Source organism: Hetaerina americana, unplaced genomic scaffold (assembly GCF_022747635.1).
Source record: "Hetaerina americana unplaced genomic scaffold, ioHetAmer1.1.p SCAF_306, whole genome shotgun sequence".
Classification (NCBI taxonomy): Eukaryota; Metazoa; Arthropoda; class Insecta; order Odonata; family Calopterygidae; genus Hetaerina; species Hetaerina americana.
In genome coordinates, this window is record NW_027286882.1 from 196,803 (window position 1) to 216,450 (window position 19,648).

At 46.4% G+C, this 19,648-nt stretch overlaps 1 protein-coding gene across 1 annotated transcript in view; it reads right to left on the minus strand.

Moving 5' to 3' along the window:
- LOC139691221 (afadin-like) overlaps positions 1–19,648 on the minus strand; it is a gene marked incomplete at its 3' end in the record, with an annotated part of 215,571 nt that overhangs the window by 195,206 nt on the left and 717 nt on the right. The gene's annotated exons all lie outside the window — the stretch shown is intronic.

Below are 19,648 nucleotides of genomic sequence, written 5' to 3' on the forward strand. Positions count from 1 at the left end.
GTAATAATACATTTTTAACATCAGTGCTAAAGAGACCTCCTTCCAAATTATGCAAGAGTTTCAATCTGTCGTTTAGACTTTGCTCCATTGAGTGATTCCCAGCCTAGCTGCTCTAATATTTAGGATACGCTACTAAGTTTATCATAACGTTTAACAAACCTAGCTCCTCCACGCTGCACCCGATCCAATGGGGCAATTAATCCAACTTCGTGAGGACCTCAAATTCTGGCGGCATGATCTAAATGAGGCCTAGACAGCAGAAGATAACATTTCTGGTTGGGCCTCATTTGGAATATGCTGCTACTGTATATTCGAGGTGGGATGAATTGAGGAGGCGATTAGGCCAATAACTATTGAAGATGCTGGTACAAAATTGAGATCCTTACACCAACTAATTTGCAACACATTTTGGCATCACCGTTTAACATGGGCGTGAAATTGGTTTACGGAAAAGTATGTTGTGCTCTGAGTCACAAATGCCTTTGACTTAAAAGTTCTCCATGCAACGTACTTCTCTTTAGAGGATGTAGACGCTCCGGAAAGTGATAGCGGGAGGGGTAAGCGATAATACTTACACCAGTTTACATGCGAAACTTTTATGGCCCGTAAACGTTGCTGCTAGGAATGAAACAAATCAAGGAAAAAGGAAGTGGACACTTAAGATATAGTCGATGAGAGGCGACTCGACATGAGCATGATAAGTATGAGAAACAGAGACATAAAAATGACTGGTTCATTTGTGCCGGCGCGCAATGGTCCCCAGCTCCCAAAACTTAAATATGTTATGAATTTCTGTCGCATTTTTAACGAAACTGAGCATGAAAAGACATTCAATTTAGGTACCTGAATACAAATCCGATTAAGCATTTGGGAAAAGGATTCGAAGCATTTGGGAAAACGATTCGAAGCATTGTGGAAATCGAGTTTTATGCTTTTAGAACACGGAGCGAATCCAACAAATGACGCAGCTATCGCTTGATTTTAAAAACTAAAATGCGCCTTCAAAATGGCATGATTTTTTAAATAATGTATTTTACCAACAAATTTAAAAAAATGAATTGAATAGCTCACTTACAACTACAACGTCGAATTGCAAAAATACAATACACTGGTAATTCGTCAGGTAGGGTATAATATTACAACCGGAGAATTCAAAATAAACAGCATTACAAAATACGAAATCGTCTCATTTTATAACGCACATTTCAATGTAGTTTTAATAATTACATAAAATCCAACCGAAATTGTACGGCAGTTGCCTTTTTTAAGTTTACACAATTTTATTCATGTGAGAATATTTTGTCTCCTATCTGTTTTCTAATACGTGTATGTATGTATTTTTCGTTGTAAGAGTGATCATTGACCAAACTTGACCGCAGCCACCAGGAAATCGCCTGATTTGCAAAGTAATTCTTAAATAACAATTAAATAACTGATGCCCTTATTAATGGTCAGTATTGCATCAATGGTCGCTAGGTGCATCCATTTGCGTATGATGTCCTCTTCAATTCATGCACCCCGTCAATGTCGCCAAAAGAGGAATGCGCTCTAGTCCGGGTGCGTGGTGGCTCTTCGTGAAGGCGGGAGGGAGCGGAGGGGAATTGGGGGCGTGGGCCGACCATTGTCGTCGCCACGGCATATTGTTCTTCGTCGACGGCGGAGAAGTCGTCAACCGGGCGTGGTGCGGCCCTCCCTAAGCGAAGGGAGCCGCTTAGATCGTCCAAAATGGCTCAGTCATATCGGGCGTTTTTGGGAATACGTCTTCCCGCGAACCCGGATGAGTCGCCGATGGTGTGCGCCTTGTTTGGCTTCATCATCCCGGCGAGTTTCTCTCGACCTGGGGCGAGCAGCACTGACTCCTTGTTGGCAACACACTTATCGTACTCCAGTAGGTCATAAGTACAGTAGATCATGGTCGTAAACGAAATCAGAGATATTAAGGGTAGGAAAGATAGACTTTAGATATCATTGTTCCCATGACATTGTCCGACCGACCGCGCTAAGGGGAACAAGTGTCCCTGGTCAAATGTAGTCTGTGGTGTGTCTTCGCCCCTGCCACACACCCTGGCGGTGGCTTGCAGGGCACTACGCAATAATATTACTATTGACACTTTGATCACAATTTCGGGCGGCTTTACGACGTGATCGATTTTGCTGCAGTGACTGCCGAGGGCAAAAGGCGTGACGTAATATTTCAAGAGTCACTGTTCACTGTATGTTTTCGAAGTTACATTCGTTGCACGCGAAGTTACTCTCCTTCGATGTTCAGCCCATCCGTAAAATCCCATCGCATCATAGAGGGTCCATTCCAGTCAATTATTTACAACAATTGTGGCAGCCTCGCATATTATTGCAGCAGTACTTTTATATTCTCATTTGAAATGTTTATGGTAATTTTTATTCATTCAAATTTTTATTTTTGAGTTCAGTCAGAAGTCCACAAACCAAAATAACCTACGCATGCTCATTTTAGCGGCCACCAGAATATACAGTTTATTCAATACTAGAATTAGTCAGGCTAATTAGAATTACGCCTCCTCATAGCAAAGATTGATACGGATTATTATTCTGTGTCCTTTCTGTTGATCCATCGACACATTTGTTGGGATTATAATGCATTATCTAAACAGTCGGCCAAGGGGTGCAAGCATTTCTGAGTGCATTAGAAAATCAGGGCGATAAGTATAGAAAACTTATATGTATAAGTTAGATAGTTTTTCGGCGCCCCGAAATCCACCGCTAAGGAGTGTGGCAGGAGGTGAATACGCGTCACACTAATTTAGACCCGAAATATTTTACCCGTAGCTCCGTCGGACAAAGGTTCTTCTGATCACTTATCGTTCGTGAGAAAAAGACTTCTGTCTTCCAATCTGTTCCACACTAGCTCTCTCTAATTTTATTGACATCATCTCTCCTACCGTAGTACGATGGGGGTAATAATACATTTCCAGCATCATTGCTAAAGAGACTCCATTCCAATTCATGGAACAGCTTAAGTCTGTAATTTAACCTTCGTCCCAATTGGTGGTTCCCAGCCTAGCTGCTGTAATATTTTGGATATGCTACTAAGTTATCCTAAGGACGTTTTACAAATCTAGCTCTTCTACGCTGTAAGGTGATTCAATTCGGCAAACAATCCCACTTCGTGAGGATCCCATACACTTGCAGCATATTCTAAGCGAGGCCTAATCAGCGAAAGATAACATTTCTCTTTGACCTTTTCATCCCATTTACCCAGTATTCTTCTAAAAAATCCTAATTGTCTGTTGGCTTGTCCACATAATCCCCGTATGTGTTTCACCCAGGAGAGGTCGTGAGTAAGGGCTGCGCCTGGGCTGGATGTGAGGGAAATACGATCTCTAATTGCTGCTCGGTTCCTCCTTGTCTCTGTTTTGAAATATACCACATTTTGCCTGATTCGTAGATTTCGAAAAAGCGTTTGATAGAGTGAATTTGGAAAAATAATGAGTATATTGCAGAAAATAGGAATAGATTAGAGGAAAAGGAGGCTAATCCGCAACCTGTACCTGTCTCAGACTGCTTGGGTGCGAGTGGGAAACGGGGAGTCCGGATGGGCAGTGTTAGGAAGAGGTGTAAGGCAGGGTTGCCCATTATAACCTGTGCTGTTCAACGTGTATGTTGACGAAATGATTAAAGAGGAATGAAAGTTGGAGGGGAATTCTGCGAGACATGTTAAGGAGACATCAAATGGAAGCAAAGCATATTGATTGGTGATGGGGTGGTGAAGACAGTGATGGAGAAGGTAAACGAGGAAGGAGGTATAGGAAGGGGCAGGAATAGGATAGGGATGCTGGACGGGATGAAGGCAGGAAGGCGGTATACGGGAATGAAGAGGGACTTGATGTAGAGGAGGATGCTGGGCAGTGTTTATTAGGAGAAATATGTAGTTGGCAGTTCTGTCCACCCAAAACCTACCCTAACCGGTAGATTACCTAATAGTAGTAGGCGTTACACGAGCCGTTTTCAATTTCTGGGAACCTTGTGATCCACTAGCGATTTCTTCAATATACGAGCAGGTATTTGATTGGATCCGGAGGATTTATTAGCCTTAATATTTTTCAGCTAACGTTTTATTCCATTATATGAGATTCTATTTTGGGCATCGGTTGTCGCAAACGATTTGGTAAGCTATCGGAGGCATTCGAAGAGGCATTCATGAAGACGCTTTGACAGACGGAATTCAAAAACTTAGCCTTTTCCAAACAGCTGGTTACTCATTCACCTTTATCCATTTTAGTGAATTAGCATTCGACTTATTTCCCTGAATCTCTATGGCATAAGAACAAATTTCTTTCGGGTTCTCTTTCAAGTTTTCCGCTAATCCTTTCCTTTTTAATCCGCCAAAGGCTTTCCGAAGCCCCTCCTTGGCATTCGCACAAGATACAGTGCGTAGAATGATAAGTGATCTCATTATTTTGTCGCAATACTGCGAAGGTTTAAATTTGTCAAAATTCGAGTGGCTACATCGCATTTCATTCACTCTCCGTGAAATCCGCGTGGAATGCCGATTTAGGCATTACAATATATGTAAACGTATCATCAAAATTTCAGAATCATTTCGGGTCGTTGTATCCGCCATTGATGTTAGTTAAATGAATTAATGTCTTACAACTGAGCGTAAACTTTGTCAATAGTATATAATCACTGTTTTTCAACTCCTTGACTCACTCTGTTTGCGAGCTAAGGCGCGCACGTCACGCAAGACGGCGAAGAGAGACTCGAGCGACGACCTTCCAGGCGCATCTACATTCAATTCTTCAACAGTTGGCAAGTGGTCGCTCAGCCGAATGGCCAACGGGTGAGCGCCAACGGGTGCCGGCGATGCCCCCTCCTTCGGCGAATGGCGGAAGCGCGGGCGGGGCGCGGAGTGCGGCCCACGGTCGGCCAGCCGCTGTCGGGCGAGAGCGGGAACAGACTATCCCTTTAAGCGGGGAAGGAGCCGACCCGGGAATGACCACAACCACACCTTGGGCAGACCGTCACGCGGGCGTGTGGCAGGGAGTGTCACGGACCCAGTTATTTAAGTCATCGATGTTAGACGATTGACGGCAACCAGGAACTTCTATTTGCCCCGGATTAGTTTTCCTGCCGTCGCGGTCTCGAGCTATTCCTCGCGGCACTGTCGTGCGTGCATTCCCCTCCCCCGCCGATACGAAGCGGGAGTCTTTCGCGTTGGCGTCAAACGCGAATGGCATTGTGATAGTCGTGCCTGCACTCTTCGTGCTTTTAGGTCTCCCAAATCGCAAGCCGTACATCAATGATGCCAGGCTGCCGTATCATTGACATGATAGTCACCGCTAGGGTGGCAAGGGGCATAACGTGTCCACGTCCGAGTGCCACTCTGGAGGCGGCTCCCATTCGCACTCGATGCACGTGTTCCGAGTGACGCCCGACCCCTGCGAGGCAAAACCGAGACGTTTTTATTCAAAAATCTCCCCGCCGTTTGCCTGGGGTGGACGGAGACCCCGGGGGAAGTCGGGGCTACATCCCCGCCATGCCAACCCGGAGGTCGCGGATTCGATTCCCGCCTCGGTGGGTTTTCCCCCGCCTTGGGCTCGAATGTTTATAATTGGGTACATTGCCATATTATTGTTTTAGAGTCCGATGTAGAAGGCCCAAGTCCGCGGTTTTCGGAATACTATATAAAAACTTAACGACACAAATTAACGCAAAAATTGACAGCACCGCATTGAAGACTCGGTTGACATGCACACACACGAGGGAGAGGATATGAAAACTGAAGGAGGAGGAGTTGAAAGGGAGAGAGGGGGGAGGGAGAGAGGGGGGAGGGAGAGAGGGGGGAGAGAGGGAGAGTGGGGGAGAGGGAGAGATGGGGAGGGAGAGAGTGGGGGAGTGGGGAAGGGAGAGGGGGGGAGTGGGGAAGGGAGAGGGGGGAGCGGGGGAGGGGAGAGGAAGGGGAGGGGGAGAGGGAAAGAGAGGGGGGAGGGAAAGAGAGGGGGGAGGGAGAGGGGGGAGGGAGAGGGGGGAGAGGGAGAGATAGGGGGAGAGGAAGAGAGAGGGGGAGAGGAAGAGAGAGGGGGGAGAGGGAGAGAGGGAGAGAGAGAGGGAGAGAGAGAGGGGGGAGAGGGAGAGAGAGAGGGGGGAGAGGGAGAGAAAGAGGGGGGAGAGGGAGAGAAAGAGGGGGGAGAGGGAGAGAGGGGGGAGAGGGAGAGAGAGAGGGAGAGAGAGAGGGAGAGAGAGAGGGAGAGAGAGAGGGAGAGAAAGAGGGGGGAGAGGGAGAGAGAGGGGGGGAGAGGGAGAGAGAGAGGGGGGGAGAGGGAGAGAGAGAGGGGGGGAGAGAGAGGGGGGGAGAGGGAGAGAGAGAGGGGGGGAGAGAGAGGGGGGGAGAGAGAGGGGGGGGAGAGGGAGAGGAAGAGAGGGAGAGGAAGAGAGGGAGAAAAAAGGGAGAGAGGGAGGGGGAGAGGAAGAGAGGGAGGGAGAGAGGAAGTGGAAGAGAGGGAGGGAGAGAGGAAGTGGAAGAGAGGGAGAGGTGGAGAGGAAGTGGAAGAGAGGAAGTGGAAGAGAGGGAGAGGAAGAAAGGGAGAGGAAGAGAGGGAGAGGAAGAGAGGGAGAGGAAGAGAGGGAGAGGAAGAGAGGGAGAAAAAAGGGAGAGAGGGAGGGGGAGAGGAAGAGAGGGAGGGAGAGAGGAAGTGGAAGAGAGGGAGGGAGAGAGGAAGTGGAAGAGAGGGAGAGGTGGAGAGGAAGTGGAAGAGAGGAAGTGGAAGAGAGGGAGAGGAAGAAAGGGAGAGGAAGAGAGGGAGAGGAAGAGAGGGAGAGGAAGAGAGGGAGGGGGAGAGGGGGCAGAGGTGGGGGGGATTGGCGATGGTGGGCAGGGAGTCGTGTTTCATCATTGCATTCTGGACGTAGCTGGCATTCACGGCAACAGTGGGTAGACCCGTCGGCGGTCATTGGGGAGGGGCGATTGGGAAGGGCGGCATAGTTACTTGCCCCATCTCCCAGGTCGGGGGGGCAGGTGCTCTGCAGGGAAGGACGAGGTTGTTTGGTGGGCCGTTGGAATGGCTGTGCCATAGCCTAACCCCCCGGGGACACTGAGCAGGTGGGGGAGAGGGGGTGAGACTAAACCTGATTGGGTCACCAAGGGTGAATGCATCTTTCCCGCGGATTGAAGGACTGGAGGGTGTGGGGGGCCGGGACCCCATTGCACCCTGCCATGGCGAGAGAGCGGCAGGGACCATCGTGCCCCAGGGGTGGGGGAAGGGCAGGGTCGGAACGAAAACTGGATGGATGACCCCCCCCTCCGCCTACAACATGCCTCACGACCCAGACCGAACGCGTTGCAAATGCTATTATCTCGCCACTCATTTCTCATCTTAACATTCCTCGAATTTCCCTGATTTTCCGGACCAAAATCCGTTTTTCCACACCGAACCATTTAACCTTGAGTTGAAAACACCCGCACGCATTGCGTATAACTAAAGCTTCATTAAGTATGTGCTTACTAGATAAATTTCAAGCGCATTGTGCGAAGAAGGCAAATTTTTTTTTTAACTCGTCTAACTTTGTTGTAATAATGTTTTGAAGAAAGAAGAGGAAACAGCTCGAGGAAATGGGTCCTCGGTTATTTAATACTCTGTTGTAAGAGTGAACACTAAACTTAACACTTATCCTGTGTAAGGGCGGAAACTTCAAAGAGCGGAGGTGTGCGTGGAATCTTGATCTTACGAGCGGCTGCACATCGATCCCACGTGATCAATTACTAACTCGTTTTCATCTCGCTGCGACACGAGTCCATCGGTGGCTCCATGGCCCCATGGGAATGTCGATACTTTCGCAACGCTTTCTTCAACGGAGGAAATAAAAGGAAAGGGGATATGCGTAGCCGCTAACTTACTGGCTTCCTATCCCGAGGGCCCAAGTTAGAATCCCGGAGGTGACCGGATTTCTCAGGGGTGTCCCGATTCCTATCTAGGGTCCTCTAGAGGAGGGCACTTTTACAATCCCCCCATCGTCCCATCCGACGGAGGGCAAGCCGTCCGTCGGATGGGACGATGGGGGGATTGATGGGTGGATAGAGAGGGGGATTGGGGGGGATTGAGAGGGGGATTGGGGGGATTGAGAGGGGGATTGAGGGGGATTGAGAGGGGGATTGGGGGGGATTGAGAGGGGGATTGAGAGGGGGGATTGGGGGGATTGAGAGGGGGATTGGGGGAGTGTATTTGGGGGGATTACGGGGGGTGGGATTTGGGGGAAGCTATCGCATTATGCAGAAGAGTAGAAGGAATTCCCCAGAAGAGTCCAAACACACAAGAAAAGATGGAGCTCAGGCAAAGAAAGGCGTGAGGAGGATAGGCGGACAAATGGACTGGAGACCACCCCTCTACAGGCGAAGGAAGGTCACCACCTCGGCACCAAGTGAAAACGACGGGACAGCAAAGGACAAGCATTCCACAGAAGATTGGGACGGTGGAAGCGGGAAAGGAGAGCGAACCGAACACGCTCGCTCCTTCAACGGGCAGTGGGGCGGGCGATGGATGACGTCCCGGCGATACTTCCTCGGCTTAACATATTCCCAGACTTCGAAGAGCAGCCATAGGCACAGAATTCGGTACTTACTAGGCTGGAACGCACATATCGCAATTCCAGAAAAACTCAGCTTCACTTACGATATATGGATACAGAAGATCACAGACACGTTTCCTTTCCTGTGTTTCCAGGCATTGACACGAGTCGCTAGATAATGATTCCGCAGGTTTTGGCATTAAAAAGGAAACGAACCGGGAGAAGGAGTCTTTCAGAGGAGTCGAATACCTTTTACTAATCTCAGTTCAGGCACAGTTCAAATTAAAAAGAAGTAACGTTAAAGGCTAGCGAAAACGAAGCGAAGATTTTAATGAAGACAATTGGGTATATTTACGGACGTCCAGAATAAACGAGCAATATTGTCAAGCCCAATGAAGTATTCTGGCAAACGTTCCTCTTTGGCGTAAGAAAAGATTGCTCCAACAGCATTTAAATTGCCTCGGATAGAGGGCGCACTCAACCGTAGGGCAACCAAGGACTGGAGGGAGGCGGCGAGGGTGAGCGACAATTCGATATCATTGCTTGTTCAGTCGCCATATTTCAAGAGAGAGGGTTTCGGGGCTGAGGAATGCTACACCTACATGTTACACCACGCAAGTCGCCGAGAGGGAGCAAAGCATGGGGATTTCACCACACCGACCATCGGCAAACAATGCTCATCCGCGATTAACGCCCTCAGAACGACCTTAATGCCATACAACGCTTGTACGACACTAGGCAATTAGAATTAAATTTAAAGAAGTGCGCATGGATGAATTTTTGGAAAAAGAATATTTCTCTCCCTAACGCTTAACGCATCGGGAACACCGCAATGGAATACGTAGAGTCTATTAGATACCTAGGAGTTACCCTCACTCACGATCTCCCCTGGTTGCAACACACAGGGGAAAATGTGGACAAGCCAACAAGAGTACTTGGTAAATGTGATGGAAAGGTCAAAGAGAAATGTTATCTTTCGCTGGTTAGGCCCCATTTTTAGAATATGCTGGTAGTACATATACAGGATCCTGATGGAAGTTGGATTCGAATTATTTAAGATCCGTGAATAGCGTAACCGAATTCTTAAGGAGCTAGGTCGGGAATCACTCAAGGAGCGAAGGTTCAATTACAGATTAAACCGCATCATTGGCCCCATAGCACTGCGGGATCATGTCAATTAAATTCTTTTAGGAAGGTTCACAACACACGAGTTCAACTACAAGTATGACACATAGGGAATTATTATGACCACACAATATTTGGGTAGGAGAGACCATAAAGATAAGGGAGATGGAATCCAGTACAGATAGATACTCGTTCATTCCCCGGACAATCAGGAATCATAATTGTAAGAAATCAAGCCATTATAAAAATTATAAATACATTCGAAAAGCGAAAAAACAACATTAACGCTGCGTACACATATGTGATACATTCGTCAGTGTATGTTCTCGTGCATATTAGTTGCCAGCTGACGTATTTAAAGGTGCGTTAGTGAAAATTGGTTTTATGAAACATTTAGGCCGAGTGCCAGGCTCGACGCCGCCGCCGATGGGGGAAGGAGTCAACCGATCGCCCCCCACCCTTCGCACGAGATCACTCCCAACTAATAAAGATCTCCAGAGCGCGACATGGTTTCTTAGAGGTTTTGAGGGGAGGTGACCGGCAGCTGAGGTCATTAGCATCATCAGGGATGGACAGGAAGGGAGGTAGGGTGGAGAGAGGAACCCGGCGTCGACATTAGCCTACTCTTAAGGAAAGGCGCCAAGGGGTCACACACATATTAACGTCCCAACCGACAGACGGCGTACTCACTCCAAGTGCCCTCTACACAGAACCTCAAGTAAGGATCTATATACCACTGAAAAATATTCGACGCCACCACCTGTATTCAAAACCTGGCCCTGTCGTTGGGAAGCCAGTACGTTATCCGCCACACCATCTCGATCCCCAAATGATTTCGGAAAACCCTTTTCCCACAATGGGCGCCTGCCTTACGGTGCGACATATTCCTCAGTGCGACACCGCCTTAAAGTAATCTACCGGTTAAGGCAGGTTTTTGGATGGACACAGCTACCAAAAAGATATTTTATGAGTCCTAAAAAAACAAAAAATCCATCATCCTACTCTACATCCGGTCCCTCATCATCTCTGATTACTTCCTTCCTCCCTTCATCCCGTCCAACATCCCTATCCTGTTCCTTCCCTTTCCTCGTTTGCCAAACATTCTACCTTCAATTACAGTCTTCAACTTCCTACTGCTGGTCAATACCCCCTTTATCCACTTTTACTGCCTCCATAGTATTTCTCCCAACAAACCCCTCTCTTCGCCCACCAAACCAAGTACTTCCTCATTTGTTTACTTCTCTGTCCATTTCACCTTCTCCATTCTTCTCCACACCCACATTTCAAAAGCCACAAGTCTACTTCTATCCTCCTGATTCAATGGCCACGTTTCCGCACCGCACATAGCTATGCTCCATATCAAAGTTTTTACTAATCTTTTCTTAATATCCTTACTCAACGTCCTTGTCATCAACTCCCTCCTCCTTGTGAAAGCCTCTTTGCCTAGCGCAATTCTTCTTCTTACGTCCCTACTACTTTGACCGTGTTAGTCCAAAACAATTGCATGATACGTAAACTGTTCTACCTGCTCTAGTTTTGCCCTGCAATTTTAATGCTTAGCTTGGCCTTTTTCTTCCTAGAAAATCGCATAACCTTTGTTTAATTAATATTGATTCTCATCCCATACCTGTCGCACTGAATTTCCAATTCACTCAGCAAAGCTTGTAACCCCTTGGCTGACTGACAAACTAAAGCTAGGTCATTTTGTATGCTTTATTTATCTAGGCAATCATCTCATCCCTGAGCCATGGTTTCCTAGTCCTTTTCGCGTTAATGGTTCCGATAGTATCTTTTGCGGCTTCCGATAACCCTTTCTTGATACATTCCCATTTTTCTTCGATAGTACTCAGCTCTTTGCCATCCTCCATGATTTTTTCTACAGGCTGTTGGTCCTTCCTTGACAATCCATTTAATGCTTCTATATTCCATCTTCTAACTCGCCGCCCCTGCCTTATCTTTTAGAAACGGATGCTACATTTCATAACAACTAAATTGTGGTCTGAGTCCGCATCCGCTCCCGGAAAGCTGTGCGAATTTATCACACTGTTCCTACACCTGTGTCTAACAAGAATATAATCTAGCTGACACCTTTCTGAATCACCTGGCATTTTCCATGTATACCTGCACCTTTTGTGGTGTCTAAACCAAGTGTTGGTGATAATTAACCCGTCTCCTGCAGAACTCAACTGCTTTCTCCCCGCGGTCATTACTCGTGCCTAAGCCGTAGTCCGCCACCTCATCACCATCTCTTCATTCGCCTACCGTCGCATTCCAGTCCCCCATCACCATCAAATGTTTCCCTGCAGGAACACACTCAATTATGTTCTCTAACTGATCGTATATCCAATCGACCTCTTCCTCCGTATGGTTGCTCGGTGGTATCTATACCTAAACAATAACCCAGTTCGTCAGATCTGCTTTTATCTCTACTTGTAATGATCTATCCGTTCCCTGTTCTATGTTGACTACGCTTCTTCCTACCTCTTCATTTAATACTATGGCAACCCCTCGTCGGCTCTCGTCCCCGCCGCTGTGTATTATTCTATACTGATCACTCCAGTAATCCCCGCCATCCTTCCATCTCACCTCGCATAGACCTAAAATATTTATATTTCCCTTTCCATCTCTCGCTTAATGTTTTCGAATTTTCCCGTCCTCAACGTTGTTCTAATATTCCAAGTTACTATTCTCACTAATTCGGCATTCTGCACTGCTGCTTTCGGTTTTCCTTTACAAGGGTTTCGTGGGATGACGACCGCGGAAGCCTTGCCTCCCCCGCTGCCGGGCACGACACACGGCCGATTGGGCCGAGCCCCGTAGTTGCCAGGACGCATATTCTCTCTAAAGACCTTCATATTTATCTTGGGAACGATAATTGAGGTGGTTTCCCGTTGCCTTCCTCAATAGTGTTTTTAACGCGACACTATTACATCATACCCGTAAGGTCTTCGATCGTAGTGTCTGCCATCCCCACATACGTCGAATTTCCTGCTTGCCTAATATCACCACCATACTCAATGTGTAGTTCCAATCTTCTCTGTATTGTCCATCATTTACATCTTGGGAATGATAATTGAGGTGATTTCCCGTTGTCTTCCTCAACAGTGCTTTTAACGCGACACTATTACAACAAACCCGTAAGGTCTTCGATCGTAGTGTCTGCCATCCCCACATACGTCGAATTTTCTTTCCGTGGTGAATCCTGCTTGCCTAATATCCCCACCATACTCAATGTGTAGTTCCAATCTCTGTATTGTCCATCATTTAAATCTTGGGAATGCTAATTGAAGTGGTTTCCCGTTGCCTTCCTCAATAGTGTTTTTAACGTGACACCATCACTTACTGGCCGCCCCACTGGGGTCAGACGCCATTGCAGCCGCCTCACTGAGGAACAGACGCTGCGTGGACTACCTTCCGTCTGGCTCCTAACCTTCGACCTATCTGGCATGGGTGACCCTACCAGGAGCAATTATCATTACTCCCGCCAGGACAGCTCTAGGGGTCATCGGAACGCACAAGCCCTTCCACCACGTCAAGGTTGTAGCCCGAGGAGGGATACATATATACATACATACATACATATATATCTATGTATATATACTCGTATATGTATATATGTGTCCATATAATAGTAACATACAGTATATAGAAATATATACTCTATATCCCATCCTATACCCATCGCACTGAATTTCCAATTCACTCAGCAATGCTTACAACCACTTGGCTAACTGACAAACTAATGTTTGGTCATTCGCGAACCTGATTTTTTCAACTCACCACCGATATCCATATTTGTCTCCAATTTCTTCCATGTCTCTTAAATTACTTCTTCCGCATTTACTTTGAACAGCGCCGGTGACAATGCGCAACCCGACCTTACACCTCTTCCTAACACTGCCCATCCGGACTCCCCGTTTCCCACCCGCACCTGAGCAGTCTTAGACAGGCACAGGTTGTGGATTAGCCTCCTTTCCCTCCAATCTATTCCTTTTTTCTGCAATAAACTCATTAGTTTTTCCCAATGCACTCTATCAAACGCTTTTTCGAAATCTACGAAAATGGCAAATACCTCGTGGTTTTGTTCTATACTACCTTGATCAAAAATTTCCCGGAATTTATTCAGAAAATTAAAAATACAAGTTTATTCATCTAAATCTATATTGTCCCCTTCAAAGTAATCCCCATCGACTGCAACACACTTATGCCAGCGCTTGATCCAATCCTCGAAACATTTTTTATATTCGGTTTTCGGTATGTCCATCAGTGCTTCCTGCGATTTTTCCATTACTTCCTCTCGGCTGCTAAAACGCGTTCCCCGTAATGGTTTTTTAACTCGATTGAACAGAAAGAAGTCACAGGGAGCCAAATCAGGTGAATTCGGTGGCTGTTGGATGGTATTTGTTGCATTTTTCGTCAAAAAATTACGAATAATGATAGCACTGTGCGACGGTGCGTTATCATGGTGCAAAATCCACGAGTTTTCTGCCCACATTTCTGGTCTCTTTCGGCGAATTGCTTCACGCAAACGTCTCATAACGCCCAAATAATACTCTTTGTTTACTGTCTGGTCTTCTGGCAAAAATTCATGATGCACTACACCGTTGTAATCCATGAAAACCGTCAGCATTGCCTTCTTTTTTGACTGAAAACGACGTGGTTTTTTTGGTCTCGGCTCATTTGGTGAACGCCATTCACTTGCCTGATGTCTGGATTGCGTGTCGTACTCATAAACCCACGTCTCGTCTCCAGTAATGATCCTTTTGATGAATGTGGGATCGGATTCAGCCTCGCAAATCATGTCTTTTGCGACGTCAACACGGTCTCTTTTTTGCATGAAATTGAGGTCTTTTGGCACCAACTTTGCTGCTACACGACGGAAACCCAAATCATTAACCACAATGTCTTGGGCGGATCCATAGGCAATGTTCAAGTCCTCCGCTATTTCTCTGATGGTTAATTTGCGGTTATTGACCAACATTTCTTTTACTTTATCAATTTTTTCACCGACTTTCGATGTCGATGGTCTGCCACTGCGTTCATCATCTTCGATTGACTCACGACCACTTCTGAACCGCTCGTGCCACTGGTAAACGACCGTTTTTTTTAGAGAATCGTTGCCGAAACACTTTTCCAACATTTCCAACGTCCGTGCGCCACTAAATCCGTTTTTTACGCAAAATTTAATACAAGTTCGTTGTTGCAAATTTAAATCCATTTCTGAAATTGTAAAAAATCGCCAACACACACAGAGATAGATGTACTCTTGGCTACGTAACTTTTGCAAATGTCAAGTTATGACACTAAGATTTAAAGGGAATATCAACAACAGATGTACCAATTTAACAAAAAAAAACAGAACTCAAATCGGAACGATGGGAGCGCCACACGGTGGTTATTCCGGGAACTTTTTGATCAAGGTAGTATTCTTCTCGATTAATAATCTCATTACTGCAATGGCATCACGCGTACCTCGCCCTACCTAAACCCAAACTGATCATCTCCTAAGTAATCATTTTCCCTATTCTCTTACATTTGTTGATGATCCTGAGGACGACTTTAGCTGCGTGAGATATCAAACTTATCGTCCTGTAGTCCTCACATGATGTAGCCTTAACCTTTTTCGGAATAGGAACTACCACTGATCTCACTAAGTCTTCAGGTCAGATTCCTTCCTCATAGGTTCTACTGATCAGTGCATTAAAATACTTTTGTTATTTTTCAAATATAAACAAAAAAAGGTTAATTCCATTCCAAGCATCCAAGCTATGCATATCACATGTTAAGTATGAACCATGTTCGCTATCAACGTAATAACGCGGGATAACGGGGTCGAGAGTGGGGCACATTGCGGCCAGACATACTACGAGTATATCGACGAAACGGCGATCGGACGGTCGCCGACCCGAGCACCTGGACGGACACTGGTGCAAGTGCGGTGACCCTTCTCGTAAGATCAATACCGTTAGCCGCTCACGGTGGGGAAATTGGAGAAAAATGAAGACATTTGTCAGGGTTGAATTTATCCTCAGAGGGTAGTTGGGTCTCGGAATGTTTCTGAGATTGGCGGATCGTCCGTACATCTCCCAAGAGTAGAACAAGATTGATATGCGGACATATTTTACATCGGGGGTAGATGAATATAGGGGAAAGATGGGTAAATTTTGAAGACATTGCCGAAGTGGGTTGGTAGATCCCACGTTTTCTCTTGGATTGACGGCTCGTCCGTATGCGAGAGAGGGACATTGCGACAGGAGAAACATGGCTGCATCCTCGTCGTTTAAAATAGGGAAGACTTCTTGGAATAGGTCGGAGGTCTGTGGGACCCAGGGAAATATGTGGGTCATTGGTAGAGTCCTGCGTCAGCTGTGAGATTACTTTTCTGTGGTGTGTGGGATAGGGTGGAACCACGGATTTTCTTTTGCAGGAATCGTTTTTGCAACCGCGTTTGCGGAGTGCATGGTGTAGATGCTGACGGTATTTGTTGAAGGGAATTTTAGGAGTTGGAAATCCAATGTGATGAGTTTTATCTCCTCCCAAAAACACACAAACCCAACATCCCCTGTCGCTCTATAGTTTCAACTTTCAGCCCTCCCACCGAAAGAATCTCTGCTATCAGAGATTATTTCGTTGGGAGGACTGAAAGATATCCTTCACGAAAGACACACATCACTTCTTCCACACACATCACTTCCCACCCCCAGCGTCCCTCGATTGAATTCCTCCTCCACGTAGCCACTCTCGTTCACAGAAAATGTGTTTTCTTCCCAAAACAATGTCCACCTCCAAACCAGGGGAAGAGCGAGGGGAAGTGGGATGGCGCCTATCTCCTCCTCATGGGCCGCCTCGAAGAGAGAGACCCTACTCTCTCCGTGTGCGGGACTTGGCCGTGCTTCGGCGAATCCATCCCGATGTCGGCACATTTGCTAAGCTACGGATTTTTAGAACAAGGTTCACAAACACCTAATATAATAAGTATTTCTCGGTTTCCAGAATGATGGACACCCTATAAGGCATAGAAGCCGCCGTCACCCATTCCCAGCACATCTTCTGAAAAAGGACACAGGATCGATCGATCCATAGGTCGGTTCATTTAGGGTAGGATCAGTTATGGTTCAGGAAGGGGAGAGGCACGCGCGATGCCGTAGCAGTCATCAGGTCACTAATAGAGAGAATGTGAGAACACAATCAAGATGTATTTTCCTGTTTCGTAGGTTTCGAGAAAGCGTTGGATAGAGGCAATGAAGTGGCACTATTTAATTTGCAAAGTCTGTTCAAGCAATACCGAAACTTTTTAATAGCGCGCCCTAAGTGGGTTATTTATCATTCCGCTCGGAGTCGTTGTCCCCGTGGAAAATTCGCGAATAACCGCCTTCTACCGCTTTGTTGATAACTTCATTTGTTGATTAGTTACGGCCGTTTATGTGAACGGGTGTTCGTTGAGTTTGGCGAAATATTAGATCCGCGTAAATGAGCTCTTTGAAGGAGTAGTGTTATTCTTTGAAACCCTGCAAATCCTTCACGTAAACTTTTGAGCTGATTACCTTGGCACATGGTGAGGATGCTATGAAACACACCGCGTGTTACTATGAGTGGTTTACCCGGTTCGAAAAGGGGGCGGCAATAAGTGGAAGACGATGAGCATTCCGGAAGACCATCGACGTCGACTGACGGCCAACACATCAAGAAAATGGAGGATATCCTTCGCGCAAATCGGCGTTTGACTGTCAGGGAATTTGCAGATGAGTGTGGCATCTCGATTGGTTTAAACTATGAAATCCAGACTGAAAATCTGAGGATGCATCGAGTCGCCCTCAAATTCTTGCCTCACCTGATGGCAGCAGACCAGAAACAACATGGAGTCCAAGGCTGTCAGGCACTGTTTGATCGAGCTGAAAAGGATGAAACCTACTTGTTCAGGATAATAACTGGTGAGGAGTCATTGGTTTATGGTTATAACATCGAAACAAAAGCGCATTTTTGACAATTAATTGGTGAAACATCCCCCGTCCCATAAAAGCTCGACAAATACGCTCGAATGTCAAGATAACGTTGATTAATTTTTTCGATACAAAGGCGGTAGTGCATCACAAATACCTACCTGAAGGCCAGACTGTAAACATACACGTCGAGTATTTACTACCCGGGGGTTATAAAACGCATTAGAGAGAAATCAGGCGAAAATGGCCAGGACTTTCGAGGAGCGGTGAGTGTTTTTCTCGCGACGACCAACGGGCCAATGAGGCTTTTTTCTTTTCTTCGAACTAAAAACCCCGCTCACAGGAAAAAGATTTGCCACCATTCCAGAGATATAGAAAAATTCGACGGAGGAGTTTATGAGCATTTCGGAAGAATCGTTCCAGGACTGTTAAATAAAACGCAAACAGCGTTGGAATAAGTGCATACGTTGGGGAGGAAACTACTTTGAATGGGAACCCGACCAATTATTAGTGTTTGTGAAGCATTTTTTGTGATAAAAGTGTTCAGGAGTTCAGGAGAGTCAGGAGAACTTCGGGAGCAGAGCGGAAAATAGGAAAAGATTGGCAGGATTGGAGATTTATCAGCAACCTGTACAAGTCACAAACTGTTCAGGTGCAAGTGGCGGATGGGGAGTCCGGAGGGGTAGTGTTAGTGCCTTGCAAGTATTTTCGTCCAAAACGGTCAAAGTAGTAGGGACGTAAGGAGAAGAACTGTGTTAGTAAAGAGACTTTCACAAGGAGGAGGGAGTTGATGACAGGGATGTTGAGTAAGGATGTTAAGAAAAGGCTCGTCCAAACTTTGATGTGGAGCGTAGCTATGTTCGGCGCGGAAACGTGGTCATTGAAGCAAGGTGATAGAAGAAGTTTGGAGGCTTTTGAAATGTGGGTGTGGAGAAGAATGGAGAAGGTGAAATGGACAGAGAAGAAAACAAAGGGGAAGGTGTTAGGAATGGCGGGCGAGGAGAGGGGTTTGTTGGGAGGCAGGAAAAATGGATGAAGGGCGGATTGGTCGGCAGTGAGATGTTGAAGACTGTAATAGAGAGGAAAATGTTAGGCAAACGAGGAAAGGGAAGGAACAGGATAGGGATGTTGGACGGGAGACGAAGGCAGATTTCGGAATGGAAGGTGGATATCTTGCAGTGCTCGATTTGAGGTCGTGTTTTTCGTCAGGAGAAATGGTACAGGCTGCGATTACTGTACAGAATGATAGATTAGATATATTTATAGATGTCATTTTTCCACGAACGATGGGGATCAAAAATAACATCGGATTTCGCTGCGGGAGAAAATTATTTTCCATTTTTCATTCCATGTGGCCTAATATGCTGACGTCTCGCCTGGCCCTAGTTCTTGTCGTCCTCAACAGCTTCCATCATAGGCGTAGAGAAGTATTTCTTAGTTAGATACCGTAGTGCACGACCGGTAGTAATCGCGATAAATTTTATTTAAAATAATAAATTGAAACTATAAATCAAGAAAATGTCATGCTAGACGTAATGAATCACCCCCGAAAAACACTCAAGCTGTGCGACACTTCCGTGGATTTAAGGAAACAAATAAAGAAATGCAGCACATGCGTATAACATCGCGGGTCGGGCGCCGCACTCCGAAGATCAACCTCTAAAAAATGACCAAATTATTGCACCGCGGTGGGCATCAGGGTAAGACTCCGCTGCTGCCACGGACAGCGTGTCCTGCAATCGCCCCAGGCGACTGGCTTCCAGGGTATCGTCACAATGATAAAGAAGCCTCGGTTATTCTGAATTTATCCGTAGCCTAGTTTTTCGGTCGACTACAAAATACGAGGGTAGACTGAAAACTAATACACACATGCATGTAGACCACAAACAAAATGACCTTCAGAAGCACTTCTGGTGACATGTAGAAGTAACATTCCCCCTCAACACGCATGCGTACGTTCGAGGTAGTTACATTCATCGACAACATTTCGACACCAGCACGCTGTTTCACTCGCCAATTTGACACACACAGCACTTGAACTC